General features: G+C 38.6%; 1 long non-coding RNA gene across 1 annotated transcript; it reads left to right on the top strand.

The window, feature by feature from the left end:
- The first annotated feature begins 1,524 nt into the window (after nucleotides 1–1,524).
- On the top strand, nucleotides 1,525–2,661 carry LOC121992904. Its single transcript, XR_006115017.1, has 2 exons — nucleotides 1,525–1,739; nucleotides 1,841–2,661. It is a non-coding gene; the product is annotated as an uncharacterized LOC121992904 (long non-coding RNA).
- Nucleotides 2,662–15,731: the final 13,070 nt, after the last annotated feature.

The following is a 15,731-nucleotide window of genomic DNA, read 5'->3' as shown; positions in this document are numbered from 1 at the left end:
TAGACTCATGGGATTAATGGGTTAGACTCCTTGACTTATTGTGTTAATGACTTATTGGGTAATGGTTAATCCAATATACTAAATCCAACATATTAAGATTAATAGATATTAATAGAGATTAATTCATCATTAATCAAAAGAAGATCAAGAGACAAAAACTTTTAATATTCCTTAAATAAGTACAAAAGGCTTTTAGAATTCATTTTCATTTAGATGATTTTGATTCTTCTTCCGCACCACGAAGGTGATTTCTTTCTGAATAGTGAGCTCGTGAGACGAACGGGAGAATGTATTTGTGTGGATATCATAGAGGCGCAAACACTTGATCGTGCTGAGATCTGCATCTGAATCAAAGTTGTTGTTGGGAGTACCGGTTCACGCAAGAAAGGTAATGATTCTATGTGATAAAGTAGCAAGAACATAGTGCATATACGGTATTCGTAAGGATCTCTGGAGGGATCCTTTTTCGCTGCATATGTGATTGTTTTTCTCATAAGATCCCCACAATGCATACACATTATATATGGATGAACAACTTATAATCCTTTTAAAATAAAGTGCATCAAAATCATATATAAATATATAGTATGAATGATTCACGTACATAGGTGAACACCCCGCAATCCACACAATTCAAAATACATCATCAATATATATAAAAGGTGGGCAACCACAATCTACCAAATATATAAAAGCTCACCATTGTGTGCGTGCCCCCGTGGATGATTGATATTAGCTGGCTACATGACAGCGTTGACCAGAGATTGCCACATGGGCAGCTGCTCTCAACCATTCACGGGGGTGCACATACAATAGTGATATATGAGTTTTGATATTCTGCATACCTTATCTTGGACATCCCAACTAATTTTTATCTTGGGTGGTAAATATGAGCACCCATCTTGGGTGGTAAATATGAGCACCCAGCGTGAGCATCTCTCCTATGAGAGATGCTCGCACTAGGGGCTCATATTTACCGCCCAAGATAAAAACATATTCTCTATATATATATATATATATAAAAGTTGAACTAACCACAATCCACCTACCCTTTTTTAAATGCAGAGTAAATGTTCTATATATAGCATAAATAATTTATTTTATTTAGGTATTTTAGCATAATAAGATATGAAAGTCCTTCGGAGTTAAAGGGAAGGCAAACCTCTAAGAATAATTGTCATATTCATTATCTTATTAATTTTAATATCAGTGTCCTACACTAATGTCCTTACGAAAAGAAAATCAGAATTTATGAAAAAGGAAGGTACAAGTTGACAACCATCGAAGAAAACGATTCAATATAATTATGTTAAAATAAAATTACGATATATTAATTATTCCTTTCGTTGTTATTTATCAATTGACAGTCTCGTGATATTTTTTTTATTTATTATTATATTAATTGACGGAGTCTTATAACATACTTATAAATCATCTCTCTTATAAACAAATAAAAAATAATCAATAATTTTATTATTTTATTTTATTTCTCTCCAATCTTATTTCTTTCCTAATATTAGAGTCAGATGTAGCGATAAACGGTGAACCAATGTTTTAATTAACCTTTTCTTTTCTTTCCTCTCGTTTTCTTTTTGTTTTTAATTAACCCTCTCTCTTTAATTTCGTTTTTCATCACCTCATCTCCTCCCTCTCCTCACATCAAGCCGACACCCGACACCAATCAGCCTGCATCCCCTTCTCCTTCGCTCCGACCGCCACTGGCGCCGCCTCATCTTCCGGTACTGATTTTTCGCTTCAATTCAGAACCTTTACTTTTTTTTCTTCTTCAACGCACAACCACTAGAATCTCTGAAGAAGACTGCCGCCGGTTTCTTTGAAGAAGCCACCCCTTTCTGAAGAATCCGACTCGAGCGGCCTGTTGTCGCCGCCCTTTCTGAAGAAGCCGACCTATTGCCACTGCCGATTGGCTCTCCTTCTCCTTTCTCTGCTGCCGACGCCAACAGAAAGGGGATTTCGCTGCTGCTACCTCTTCTCCGCCGTCCAACCTCTGCTCCGGCCAAAGGAGGCACCGCCAGCCCACCTCCGGACTTCCGCCGCCACTCTTGGCTTCTCTGCTCCGGCCACAGTTCTTCCCCTTGGGATTGGAAGAGGAAGCCTCGCTCGGTTCACCATGGAAATTCAGATCCAATCTCATTTTATCAACTAAGTTTTCCTTTTTATTTGATTGGTCCTTTTTCTCTTACGTAATATCACTTTCCTTCTTTTTCCTAAATCCACTGAAAAAAAAATCTTTTTTATCCTTTGTTCTGTTTCGTCTAGTAGCCTTGTTTGACATTGCTACTCTTTCAAGTCTATATAAACAATGTCAGAATTTTCATCTTTATCAGCCACTATAGAAATCATCTTTAGGGCACAACTATCTTCCTTATCTTTGAATGTCATACCTTATTTATCCATCAAACTTAATTACATGCATTAGTTCCTTTTCGCTACTTTATGTTCATAATCTACTTGGAGTTATTGATGGTACTTCTCTTAAACCACAAGCAGACGATTCAAACTATGCTATATGGAGTAAGAAGGATCAAATGATTATGACATGGTTGATTTCAATGATTACTGAGCCTATACTTTCTACAATTGTTGGGCAATACACTTCATGTTACGTTCATCACTAAAAATTTACTCTCAGTTCGTCAATTTGCTCTTGATAATAATGTATTCTTTGAATTTCACCCTCATTATTGTCTTGTGAAAGATCTCACAACCCAAACCACCCTGCTCAAAGGAAAAATTAGAGATGGTCTTTATTACCTTCAACCTATATCGGCCAAAACTCTAATTGGAAAATGCACAAATAAAACCTCTTGGCATGCAAGACTTGGTCATCCATCTCTACGTCTCGTTCAAGAAATCATTAATTGGTTTGACTTACCGACTTCTTTGTCATCCTCATCTCATTCTATAGAAGTACGTTTAAAAGTACAAAGTCACAAATTACCCTTTGTTTCTTCTTCTCATACATCTTATTTTCCTTTAGAAATAATTCACTCTGATGTTTAGGGCTCTACTTCTAATTTGTCAAATCAAGGTTTTCTTTATTGTGTGATTTTTATTGATGACTTTAGCAAGTTTACTTGAATATTTCTTATGAAACAAAAATCTGAACTTTTTTATTTTTTTTTGTCAATTTCAAAGACACGTAGAACGCTACTTTGACCCTAAAATACTTTCTCACCACTCTAATTGGGGTGGAGAATATCAAACTCTTCATCGTCATCTAAACTCTTTGGGCATCCTTCATCGAGTCTCATGTTCTCACACTCCCGAACAAAATGGCTCCCCAGAGAGAAAACATCGTCATATAATTGAAACTACCTTACCTCTTCTCAATCATACATCAGTTCTACTTAAATTTTGGGATAACGCAGTTCAAATTGCAGTTTATCTTATTAATCATCTACCTACTCCATTGTTTCAACATAAATGTCCCATGGAAAAACTCCACAATCAACCTCCCAACTACACCTTCTTACGTATCTTCGATTGCACATGTTATCCATGACTACGACCCCTACTCAAAACATAAACTAAATCCTCGTTCTCAACAATGTGTTTTCCTTGGTTATAGTAATTTGCACCAAGGTACCGTTGTTTACATATATCGACAGGACGTATATATATATTTCGACATGTTATTTTTGATAAATCTTTATTTCCTTTTACAGCTTCAACAATTACTCTATCTTCAAACGGTGGTAGCTTCTTGACATTACCAAATATCCCATCTGAATTACCATATGTTGCTCATCCAATTAGATACATTGGAGATGCAAGAGGATATGACATCCTAGGTCCTGCTCCAGAATTCTCCGCAAACTCTTCTGGATCAACATAATTACCCCAAACGGCTACCCCATTAAGAGCAAAGCATACTGTTAATATCAACAAGAACAATATTATGGAATCTATTCCGTGTCTAATCTCGGAAGCCTCACCAGCTATGGATAATATGCTCTCTAGATCATCAGCTAATACAAGTTCGTCATCAAAATCACCATGTCAGCCTACTTTCTCATCACCATCAACAAGTAATTCAGATAATGATCCTCTTCGTCGCATGCTTCCCTTAAGTGACATATATGCATGATGCCCACCAATAACAACTCGACATCCCTTTCCACGAGCTCTAATGGTCTCTTCAAAGTCTATTGAACCAACTTGTTTTACATAAGCAAACAAGGATCCAAATTGGCGTAATGCAACAAGGGCTACAGAATTTAATGTACTTTTTTTACAATAGAACACGGAACCTAGTTCCACGCACTTCCTCCATAATGTTATGAGCTCTAAATGGGTATTACATCTTAAGCATTGAGCTGTTGGTTCTCATGAATGACACAAAGCTTGACTAGTAGCCAAAGGATTTAGTCAACAACCAAGTATTTACTTCAATGACACTTTTAGCTCAGTCATCAAAATTACATTTGTCAGACTATTATTATCAATAGTTGTTAGTTCTAATTGACATATACAACAATTAGACATTTCAAATGTGTTTCTTCATGATTATCTTGAAGAAATTGTATTTATGGAGTAATCACCTAGGTTCATTCATCCACAATTTCCATCTCATGTTTGTCAACTCAAGAAATCCTTATATGGTCTTTGACAAGCTCTTCGTTCATGGTTTCATCGATTATCTAATTAGTTACAAACTCAAAGATTTTCTGGATCAAAAGTAGCTCATCTCTATTCCACAAATATAATAATGGATCTATGATATTTTTTTTCTTATTTATATGGATGACATCCTAATAATTGACAATGATCATAAGGGTATCACAATTTAATTAAATCTCCTCAATCAAGAATTTCCTACTCGAGATTTGAATAATGCTTGTTTTTTTCTTAGTATTGCAAGGCTATCTCCTCTCTCATAGAAAATACATTACTGGGCTTCTTCAGAGAGGCAAAATGGATGGAGCACGTGCAATTTTTACACCAATTGCTATAAACAACTTCTTTACAATTTCATCCTCTCTTGTGATGTCTGATCTATAAATTTTTCGAAGCATTATTGGAGCATTACAATATGTCACTATCACATGTCTTGATATTACCTTTGTAGTAAATTGTGCTTGTTAATACATGCATGCTCCCACTGAACAAAATTGAGAAGGTGTGTAAAGAATGTTTCGATATCTCAAAGGTACTATCCTACATGGTCTTCTTTTATATCGCCAATCATCTCAAGATTTAAATGTTTATAGTGATGCAGATTAGGCAAGCTCTCCTGAAGACAGACACTCTACTAGTGGATATGCAATATTTCTTGGATGAAACTTTATCTCATGGAATTCGAAAAAGCAACCTATGATATTCGTTTAAGCACTAAGGTAGAATATTAAGCTATAGCAAATACAATATTTGAAATTATTTGGCTTCAATTACTTCTCTTTGAACTTCATCTTGTATCAAATATTGCACCAAAAAGTTGGTGTGATAATATATTGGAGCTACATATCTCACAGCAAATCCAATTTTTAATGCTCGTACAAAACATGTGGAAATTGATTTTTATTTTGTTCGAGAACGTGTGGTGACTCAACAATTATCTATTTAATTTATTTATACAGAGGATCAAATTGCGGATATTTTTACTAAACTATTATCCAAATAGCGTTTCAATAATCTAGCAAACCAACTCAACATCAAAGATTTTCCGTTGAATTTGTCGAGGATAAAAGAGAAGCATTCAATATGATTATGTCAAAATAAAATTAAAACCTATTAATTATTCCTTTCGTTTATTACTCTGTCACAGAATCTTATAATATTTTCTTTATTTATTATTACGTCAATTGATGGGATGGAGTCTTATAATGTATCTATAAATTATCCTTTCTATGGACAAACAGAGGCAATCAACAATTTTATTATTACATTTTGTTTCTCTCCAATCTTATTTCTTTCGGTAATTTATCAAATCACGCACCTAGACATCTTAATTGATCAAAAGGCGTATGCTACTTTGGTTTTTACCAAAGGACGCAATTTTTCAAGTGCACTTCCATTTTTATCTTTCTGACAAATCAAACTTTTTTTTGTCGTTTTTCTTTTCTCCCTCTTCTCTTTCCTATCTCCTCTTTCATCAACAACATTTAAGATTTAGTTAATTTTTTGATAACATTTTAATAGATTTAGAGAAACTAAAATAAACTATGAATAGCAAATTTGAACTCCTTGTAATCTCAGAAATCCACAGGAATTGAAATAAGTGCAATCAGAGCTCTCTAGGTCCAGCAGTGGGTTTCGGTCAAAACCCACTGATGGACCTACAGAGCTCTGATTGCACCCATTTCAGTTTCTATGGATTCCTGGTGTTGCAAGGAGTTCAAATATGATATCCATTGTTTATTTTGACTTTTAGAAGGTGTTAAAATATAAGAAGAAAGAATCAGCAAAAAAATTTATATCAGACCCACGTTGGGCCTGATATGGAATCATTTCAGGCCCACGTTGGGCCTGGTATGGAATCATATCAGGCCCAACATGGGTCTGATATGATTCATATCAGGCCTAACATGGAGCCTTTTTGCTAATTCTTTCTTCTTATATTTTAACACATTCTAAAAGTCAAAATAAATAATGGATAGCATATTTGAGCTTCTTGCAACATCAGGAATCTATAGGAACTTAAATGGGTATAATCGGAGCTCTTTAGGTCCATCAGTGAGTTTTGACCGAAACCCACTGATGGACCTAGAGACCTCAGATTACACTCATTTCAGTTCCTGTGGATTCCTGATGTTGCAAGGAGTTCAAATATACTATCCATTGTTTATTTTGACATTTAGAAGGTGTTAAAATATAAGAAAAAAGAATCAGCAAAAAGGCTCCACGTTAGGCCTGATATGAATCATATCAGGCCCACGTTGGGCCTGATATGATTCCATATCAGGCCTAATGTGGGTCTCACTCTATTAGGAATGCTCAACTATTTTAGGAACACTTCATTTCATAATGGATGCGTTTATGATTGCTCTAAGTAGAAAAATAGATAAGGGCATCAATGCATATCCTCCTACATAACTATTTCAGCTAGTGATGAAATCAAGTGGAAAAAGGCAGTAGCAAAATGTTGAGAGTTCTCTGACAAATGGGAGAATGTATAATGCTTCATTACCTGTAAGAATACAAATGCAAACACTTAGAACAAATAGTCATAGCATAGTTATTGAAAAAAGAGAAGATACGTATAATTCCAATAAATAAAATTGCCATAATACCAGATAGACCTAATTCTTCTACTAGCATGTAACTGCAAATAAGTCATGACTCACTTATTTCTTCTTTCTTTGTAAAAGAAAATTAATCCAGAAAATGAGATCACTTACGAGAAATAAGGGAAAAGGACAAAGAGACATCACTCCAAATTTTGAAGGCTGAAAGAAAAGTGTGTCAATTATTTAAATGGGAAAAAGATATCAAGCAAAAGGCAGAGGAATTGCAAAAATCTTTACTTTTCAATATTCAATCCAGCATATTTGAAGAGGTATTCAGCAGTTAAGGCTTTTCCAATGTGCATAATTTTTCAAACCCCCAACAAAGACATACATCATAAATTGAGATTTGAGTCAAAATAAAATGCTACATTGGAAATAAAGAGTTCCTAAAATAATTGAGCATTCCTAATAGAGTGAGATCCACGTTGGGCCTGATATGGAATAATATCTGGCCCAATGTGGGCCTAATATGATTCATATCAGGCCTAACGTGAAGCCTTTTTGTTGATTTTTTCTTCTTATATTTTAACACATTCTAAAAGTCAAAATAAACAATGGATAGCATATTTGAACTCCTTGCAACATCAGGAATCCATAGGAACTGAAATGGGTGTAATCTAAGATTTCTAGGTTCATCAGTGGGTTTCGGTCAAAACCCACTGATGGACCTAGAGAGCTTCGATTATACCCATTTCAGTTTCTGTGGATTCCTGATGTTGCAAGGAGCTCAAATATGCTATCTATTATTTATTTTTACTTTTAGAAGGTGTTAAAATATAAGAAGAAAGAATCAGCAAAAAGACTCCATGTGAGGCCTGATATGATTCCATATCAGGCCTAACGTGGGCCTGATATGAAATTTTTTTACTGATTCTTTCTTCTTATATTTTAACACCTTCTAAAAGTCAAAATAAACAATGGATAGCATATTTGAACTCCTTGCAACACCAAGAATCCACAGAAACTAAAATGGGTGCAATCGGAGCTCTCTAGGTCCATTAGTGGATTTTGATTGAAACCCACTGATGGACTTAGAGAGCTCCGATTGCACCCATTTCAGTTCCTATGGATTCTTGATATTGCAAGGAGTTCAAATATGCTATCAATTGTGTATTTTGACTTATAGAATATGTTAAAATATAAGAAGAAAGAATCAGCAAAAAACCTCCACGTTAGGCCTGATATGAATCATATCAGGGCTATGTTAGACCTGATATGATTTTTTTGTAGTGCATTCTTATGTTTAGCTTGCAGTAATTATATAAATGAAAGAATGTACTACTGACCCAAACATAAAACTCATAATGAATTACAGAGACAAAATACAGTATTTATGAAGAATTACAAAGACAAGAAGAATTGGACTTGTAAATTAAATACCTCTTATTTTCTTATAATAATACAAGCTGAAGTCCTCAGTAACACACCATAAGCTAGAAAGCATGCATGAGATAACATCTTGTTACTATCTCCATTTCTCATGAATTGAGGCAGCTACAACCTTGCTTTAGCATTTGCCCTGTGGCGTGATGTTTGGCTGCACTTTCTTCTTACTTCAATAGCTCTTCACGGCACATAGCCTCAGTCATTGCTCTCTTCTCTTTGGCTGCTTTGTGAACCATAGGAATTTTGTTTTTTATTTTCTTAGCATATTCTGCTTCTTGTTCTCTAATTTTTGATGTCCACACAGTGTTAGAGCAATCATAGACACATCCATTATGAAATGAAGAGTTCCTAAAACAGTTGAACATTCCTAATAGAGTGAGACCCACATTGAGCCTGATATGGAATCATATTAGGCCCAATGTGGGCCTGATATGATTCATATCAGGCATACCGTGGAGCCTTTTTGCTGATTCTTTCTTCTTATATTTTAACACATTCTAAAAGTCAAAATAAACAATGGATAGCATATTTGAACTCCTTGCAACATCAGGAATCCACAGGAACTAAAATGGGTGTAATCTGAGGTCTTTGGGTCCATCAGTGGGTTTCGGTCTGTAACGCTCGAAAATTCTCAAATTAATTTTAGAAATATTTTATTATTCTTCTGAAATTTTAGAATATTTTTATAGAATTTTTAGAATAGTCATAGCAAAATTAAATAAAAACGTAAAATAGCCTAACCGGGAATTGAACCCGTGACCTACCGGACCCTACGACTTTTAGATGATCTTAGTAACCAAGGGGCCCCAGCAGGAGTGTGCTGAAAGAAGAGGAGAACAATTATATTTAAGATTTAGTTGGGTAGTATTAATCACTTAATATAAATAGGGGAATTAAGAGGGAATTTATTATTCTTGAACGATAACTTCCCTCACCCTCACCCTCACACGCTGCCTCTCTCTCTCTCCCGCACCCTCTCGGCACACCAAGCCCCAAGAGAACTAGGGTTCCATCCCTGGGTCGTAGGAGCACCTTTCGGCAACAACTCCGATACGAGGACACTCCTTTCTGCGAGAAGAACGTGTAGATGTAAGAAGATCGTCGAAAAGATCTTCCTCTCCGAAAAAACCTAGCGATCAGATTGTAAAGAAACTTAGCGCAGGAAGTAAGTAACCCCTCACCTGCAGTATAAGTAGCTAACCGTACATTTCTACATTCTTAGTTCAGCCATATGCAAAATTAGAGCACACCAGGTGCTCGATAGAATGACTAGTACAATTATATGCTACAGTAGGCATTTTAATAACGCAGTTAAATGCTATAGATGCATTTTTAAATAGCGTACATAGTCTTGTTTTAGTTTATATGGGACTACGGTCCAATGGGTGGGCTCCCATAGTCGCCTCTAGGTTCAGATAACCTAGTAAAAGCAAGATGAGATAAATCAGTTATGAACAGTATTTTACTTTTATCAGTGGCACTGTACTGGACTCTCAGATGTCCTTGGGTTGGGCTCCCATAGTCGTCCCAGGTTTAGATAACCTAGTAAACCCTACTGGATTCGGGACTAGCTACCTCGGGTTTAGTTAGGGATGCGCGCATAGCAAGTACAGTTGCTGGGCCCATCAGCAGCATGATTAGTATTTTTATCTATTTATATAAATAGTTTTCAAAATTCACGAATCAGATATGTAAAGACAGCTCAGCCTCAGTTTAGTTTTCTTATTGATATAACAATTCGCTTTATGTTCAGTCTTTGATTGTCATGACTTGTATGTCCATATGCCATGTTTTAGCATTTTCAACATGATCATTAGCATGTATTTCGAATAGCATCTTTTGAAAGCATGATTCCTTCGAATGCATGTTTTGTGAGGTAGATGGTTCTTACTAAGCTCCCAAGCTTATAGTTTCTTTTTTCCTTATACTGCAAATAAAGGTAAAGGGAAGATGGATTAGCGGAGGCTGGAGGGCAATGCGATCAGATGTGTGTGAGAAGGAACTTGGAATAAAGATTCTTGGAGACTAGCAAGTCTAAAGACTTAGTATTTCTTATAATGTTACCTTTTCGCACTTTTAGATGTTAAGTGTCTTGAACTATGAAAGTATGCATTAAGTTATGCTTAGATTATTAGTTGTCCTGATATTAGCTAGCTAACCATGAGTAATGACATGCTTAGTAGTGGTATTATACTTTTAGTTGATTTCTGAAGGTCTTGTACGAGTTCGGATGAGATTTCTGCAGAAATCAGAAACTCCAATCGATCAACCGATCGATTGGAAGAAATCCCCGCGTACAGAACGTTATTGAATCGATCAGCCGATCGATTGGGGAAGCGATCTGCCGCGTACAGAAAGCTGATGAATCGATCAGCTGACCGATTGGCCATGGATCGATCAGCCGATCGATTGGGAATTTTATTTCCGCGAGCAGAGAGCCTCTGAATCGATTATCGGATCGATTGACCAGGCTTGATCGATTGGCCAGGCTGGATCGATCGGCCGATCGATCCAGAATTGACCTCCATACACAGTAGCACGTTGAATCGATCAGTGGATCGATCAAATAACTCTAATCGATCAACCGATCGATTGGAATGTCTGATTTCAGCTAGAAGTGTCTAATTTCAGCTTTTTGATCAAATAGAAAGTTTAGGTTCCCTTCTTTAGCATATATACAACTTCAGAAGTGTATTCTGAATATAAACTCCAGATTTTATAATAAATAGCAGAGAGTTTTAAATTAGTTCAGCTTTTCCGCACCTTATTATTCAGCGATAGCCCAAGAATAAGTTTAGCATAATGTAACCCCCGACCTTACAGTCTAGTCAGTAGAAGGCGGGGCGCTACAGAGTGGTATCAGTGCAAGTTCCATACTTCCTCCACACACACATCAGCATTGAACCTGCAGCTTCCAAGTAAGAATATCTCTCACTTTATTTATGTTTCTTGCTTTCATGTTCATAGATAACTAAAACATGTTTATATATGATAGCATCTAACATGATAATAGTAATTATACAAATATGATTGTATTAGTTATGTATGTCCTCTATTTCTCTAGAAAATGGTACGAGGACGCCCAGCTAGAAAGACACCCGCTACTGAGCCCCAGCATGAGGCAGGCAGCTCAGTGCCTCCCTCAGACCTTACAGAGGTATTGGCCCAGTTACAGAAGCAATTAGCTGAACAACAACAGGAGATAGCCACCCTAAGGGCTAATCAGCAGAACACTCCCACTTCCACTCCAGAACCTAACTTAACAACCCCAGTAGTGATAGAGGTTCCACCAGTCCAACCTACAGTACCAGTAGTCCCAGCAGCAGGGGCAAGGAGAGAAGCCTATCTGATCCAGTGGCAGAAAATCAAGCTAGAGAACTTCTCAGGAACCAGTGAACCATGGGATGCCCAAGCCTGGTTCAAAACACTGGAGAGTACGATGGAGCTTCTGGACTAGCTAGAGTATGAAAAAGTGAAATGCGCCTCCTTCTGCCTGGTAGGAGACGCACGTATGTGGTGGGAGAGGATTAAAGCGAAGTGCCCAGTGAGCCAGATGACATGGGCTGACTTCGAGAGAGAATTCTTTGAGGAGTTCTTTCACATGCGAGTCACAAACCGCCACTACGACGAGTTCACCGAATTTCGTCAAGGCAACCTTTCAGTTGAGGAAGCCGTGAAGAAATTTAACAGACTGGCTCGTCTATGCCCTGAACTAGTCATCACTGAAAGAGAACGAGTCCAGTTGATGCTCAAAATGATAAGGCTGGAAATAGCAATGAACGTGGCCAGCGGCGTTCATAGGCCACAAACCACTGAAGAACTAGTAAGTAGTGCTCTGATCACCGAGCATTACCAGAACAGCATCAAGCAGCAGAAGCAAGCCTTCTCAGAGTCCAAAGGCCAAGGAGGCTCAGGTACTCAGAAACACCAGGGCCACAGCTCTAACTGGAAAGGGAACTCTAGTCACAAACGTAAACCAGGGAGTTTGTCGCAAGGGCACACGAGGATCCTTCGAATGTGGCCAGGAAGGGCATATGGCTAAGCAATGCCCGAACAAGACCAGTTTACCCCCACCGCAGCCGATTCAGTACGGAGACAAACCAGCTCAGTTGCACCAGATGCAGGCTGCTTTAGATGGTCCACACATCAGCCAAGGCAGACTAGAAGCCCCCTCAGTCACAACGAACGCGAGGATCTATTCACTCACCAGAGAGGACGTAGCGAATGCCTCGACAGTTGTTACAGGTCAGATTAGTATTTTACAGTAAAGTACAACTATCTTATTCGATACTGGGGTAACCCATTCTTATATATCTAGGACATTCACTGAAAAGTTGGCAATATCTCCAGAGGTACTCAGTGGACAGTTTTTGACAACACTACCTTTAAGGGAAATTATGGCATCCACGCACTGGCTCCGAACAGTGCCAGTCATTATAGCAGACAGAGAGCTTTTTGGTAATCTGATAGTGCTAGATATGGCTGACTACGATGTCATCTTGGGAATGAACTTTCTGATCAAATACGGTGCCTCCATAGAGTGTCGTAAACAGAAAGTTGTATTCCAACCAGAAGTAGGAGTGCAGTTTGGGTACATCAGAGAACCAAAGAGAAAGGCCAAGAAGTTTCTCTCAGCTCTGAAAGCACAAAAATTACTGGATTCAGGATGTACAGGATTCTTAGCACATGTAGTCGGTACCAGTCAGAACAGGGACCAAAAGCTAGAAGAGGTCCGAGTTGCATGTGACTACCCAGCAGTCTTCCCTGAGGAGTTACCGGGCCTAGCACCAGACAGAGAGATTGAATTTGAGATAAAACTCATCCCCGGTACAAATCTCATCTCCAAAGCACCCTACCGCATGGCTCCAGCCGAACTGAAGGAACTTCAGGAGCAACTACAGGAGCTGCTTGACAAGGGTTTCGTACGCCCTAGTCACTCACCATGGGGAGCTCCTGTATTGTTCGTGAAGAAGAAGGATGGGAGCATGCGCCTGTGTATAGACTACCGGGCACTAAACCAAGTCACGATTAAGAACAGGTATCCTCTTCCCAGGATAGATGACCTGTTTGATCAGCTAAAGGGAGCAGTAGTGTTCTCTAAAATAGACCTCAGATCAGGATATCACCAGGTGAAAGTTAAAGAAGGTGACATACCTAAGACAGCTTTCAGGACCAGATACAGACATTATGAGTTCGTAGTCATGCCCTTTGGCGTGACGAATGCTCCAGCTACTTTCATGGACCTCATGAACCGAGTATTCAGAGAATACTTAGATAAGTTTGTTATCGTGTTCATCGACGACATTTTTATCTATTCCAGAACTTAGGAAGAACACGCAGAGCACCTGAAGATAGTACTGCAGACCCTTCAGCAGAACTAGCTGTACGTCAAGTTCACGAAATGTGAATTCTGGCTCGATCAGGTATCCTTTCTGGGTCACATCATCTCCCAGGATGGTATCATGGTAGACCCCAATAAGATAGAGGCTGTGAGTAACTGGAAAAGACCTAAGAACGCTAGTGAAATCAGAAGCTTTATGGGATTAGCAGGTTATTACAGAAAATTTGTAGAGGATTTCTCTAGGATAGTCTCCCCACTGACAGCTCTCACCAGGAAGAACAGAAAATTTCAGTGGACAGAGGACTGTGAGAACAGTTTCATAGAGCTAAAAAGAAGATTGACTAGTGCTCCCATCCTGACTCTGCTAGAAACACAGACAACTTTGATATTTACAGTGATGCCTCTAAATTGGGACTAGGAGCAGTACTGATGCAAAACGGTAGGGTGATCACCTATGCCTCCAGACAACTCAAGGATTATGAGAGAAACTACCCTACTCATGACCTTGAGCTTGTAGCAGTTGTCTTCGCCCTCAAAATTTGGAGACATTACTTGTATGGAGCTCAGTGTAGAGTGTATACAGATCACCAGAGTCTGAAGTACTTCTTCACCCAGAAGGATCTGAATATGCGACAGTGCAGATGGCTCGAGCTGGTCAAAGACTATGGCATAGACATCCTCTACCACCCAGGAAAAGCCAATAAGCTGGCAGATGCACTTAACAGAAAGTCCAGTGCTACCTTACTATCCTTAGCAGCCATGTCACCGCCCCTACAGAAGGAAATTACAGAGTTTGGTCTCGAACTTATAGTTGGACAACTCTCTACTATGACCTTAGCATCTACCCTGCTTGGTGACATCCAGACAGCTCAGGATCAGGACCCTAAAATTCAGAAAATCAAGCAAGGGTTAGCAGAATCAGAAAGTGGAGAGTTCAGAGTATCCGATAGTGGGGTATTGTATTTTGGTGACAGACTATGTGTTTCGGATCAGGAGGAATTACGGAGGAAGATCCTAGACGAGGCCCACAGGACTCCTTATGTGATGCATCCTGGTTCCACGAAGATGTACCAAGACCTAAAGAAACGTTTTTGGTGGCCTGGAATGAAGAGAGACATCGCTAGATATGTCAGTACCTGTCTGACCTGCCAGAGGGTTAAGGCAGAACACCAAAGACCAAGAGGAGTTTTGCAGCCTATCCAGATTCCAGAATGGAAGTGGGAGGATATTTCCATGGATTTCATAGTGGGACTACCCAAAACCACGAATGGTTTTGATACCATCTGGGTAATAGTCGACAGATTGACTAAATCAACCCACTTCTTAGCTATCAGGATATCTTACTCCATGGAACAACTAGCTCAGTTGTATCTCAAGGAGATTGTCAGACTGCATGGAGTCCCACAGACCATTATATCAGACAGAGATAGTAGATTCATGTCACACTTCTGGGAGTGTGTACAGTCAGCATTGGGTACCAGGTTAAAGTTTAGCACAGCTTTCCTGTTGGAGGATCGGTGGCCGGCTTGAAGGGGGGGTTGAATAGCTAGGTCATCCCCAAATCGATTTCTTCTCTACAGTATGTTAGTTTGCGCAAGCGGAAATATAGAAACTAAAACAATGAACCACAAATGAGAATACAAACGCTAACACGCTCGATGTAACGTGGTTCGGAGATTGCTTGCTCCTACTCCACGACGTGTCCTTGAGGTGGACGAGCCCTTGATCCTTTGGTGGATCAGTCCCCGGCAATC

This window comes from Zingiber officinale, chromosome 6B (assembly GCF_018446385.1).
Source record: "Zingiber officinale cultivar Zhangliang chromosome 6B, Zo_v1.1, whole genome shotgun sequence".
Classification (NCBI taxonomy): Eukaryota; Viridiplantae; Streptophyta; class Magnoliopsida; order Zingiberales; family Zingiberaceae; genus Zingiber; species Zingiber officinale.
Note: the sequence above shows the minus strand (reverse complement) of the source record. Positions and strands in the feature narration are given on the sequence as shown.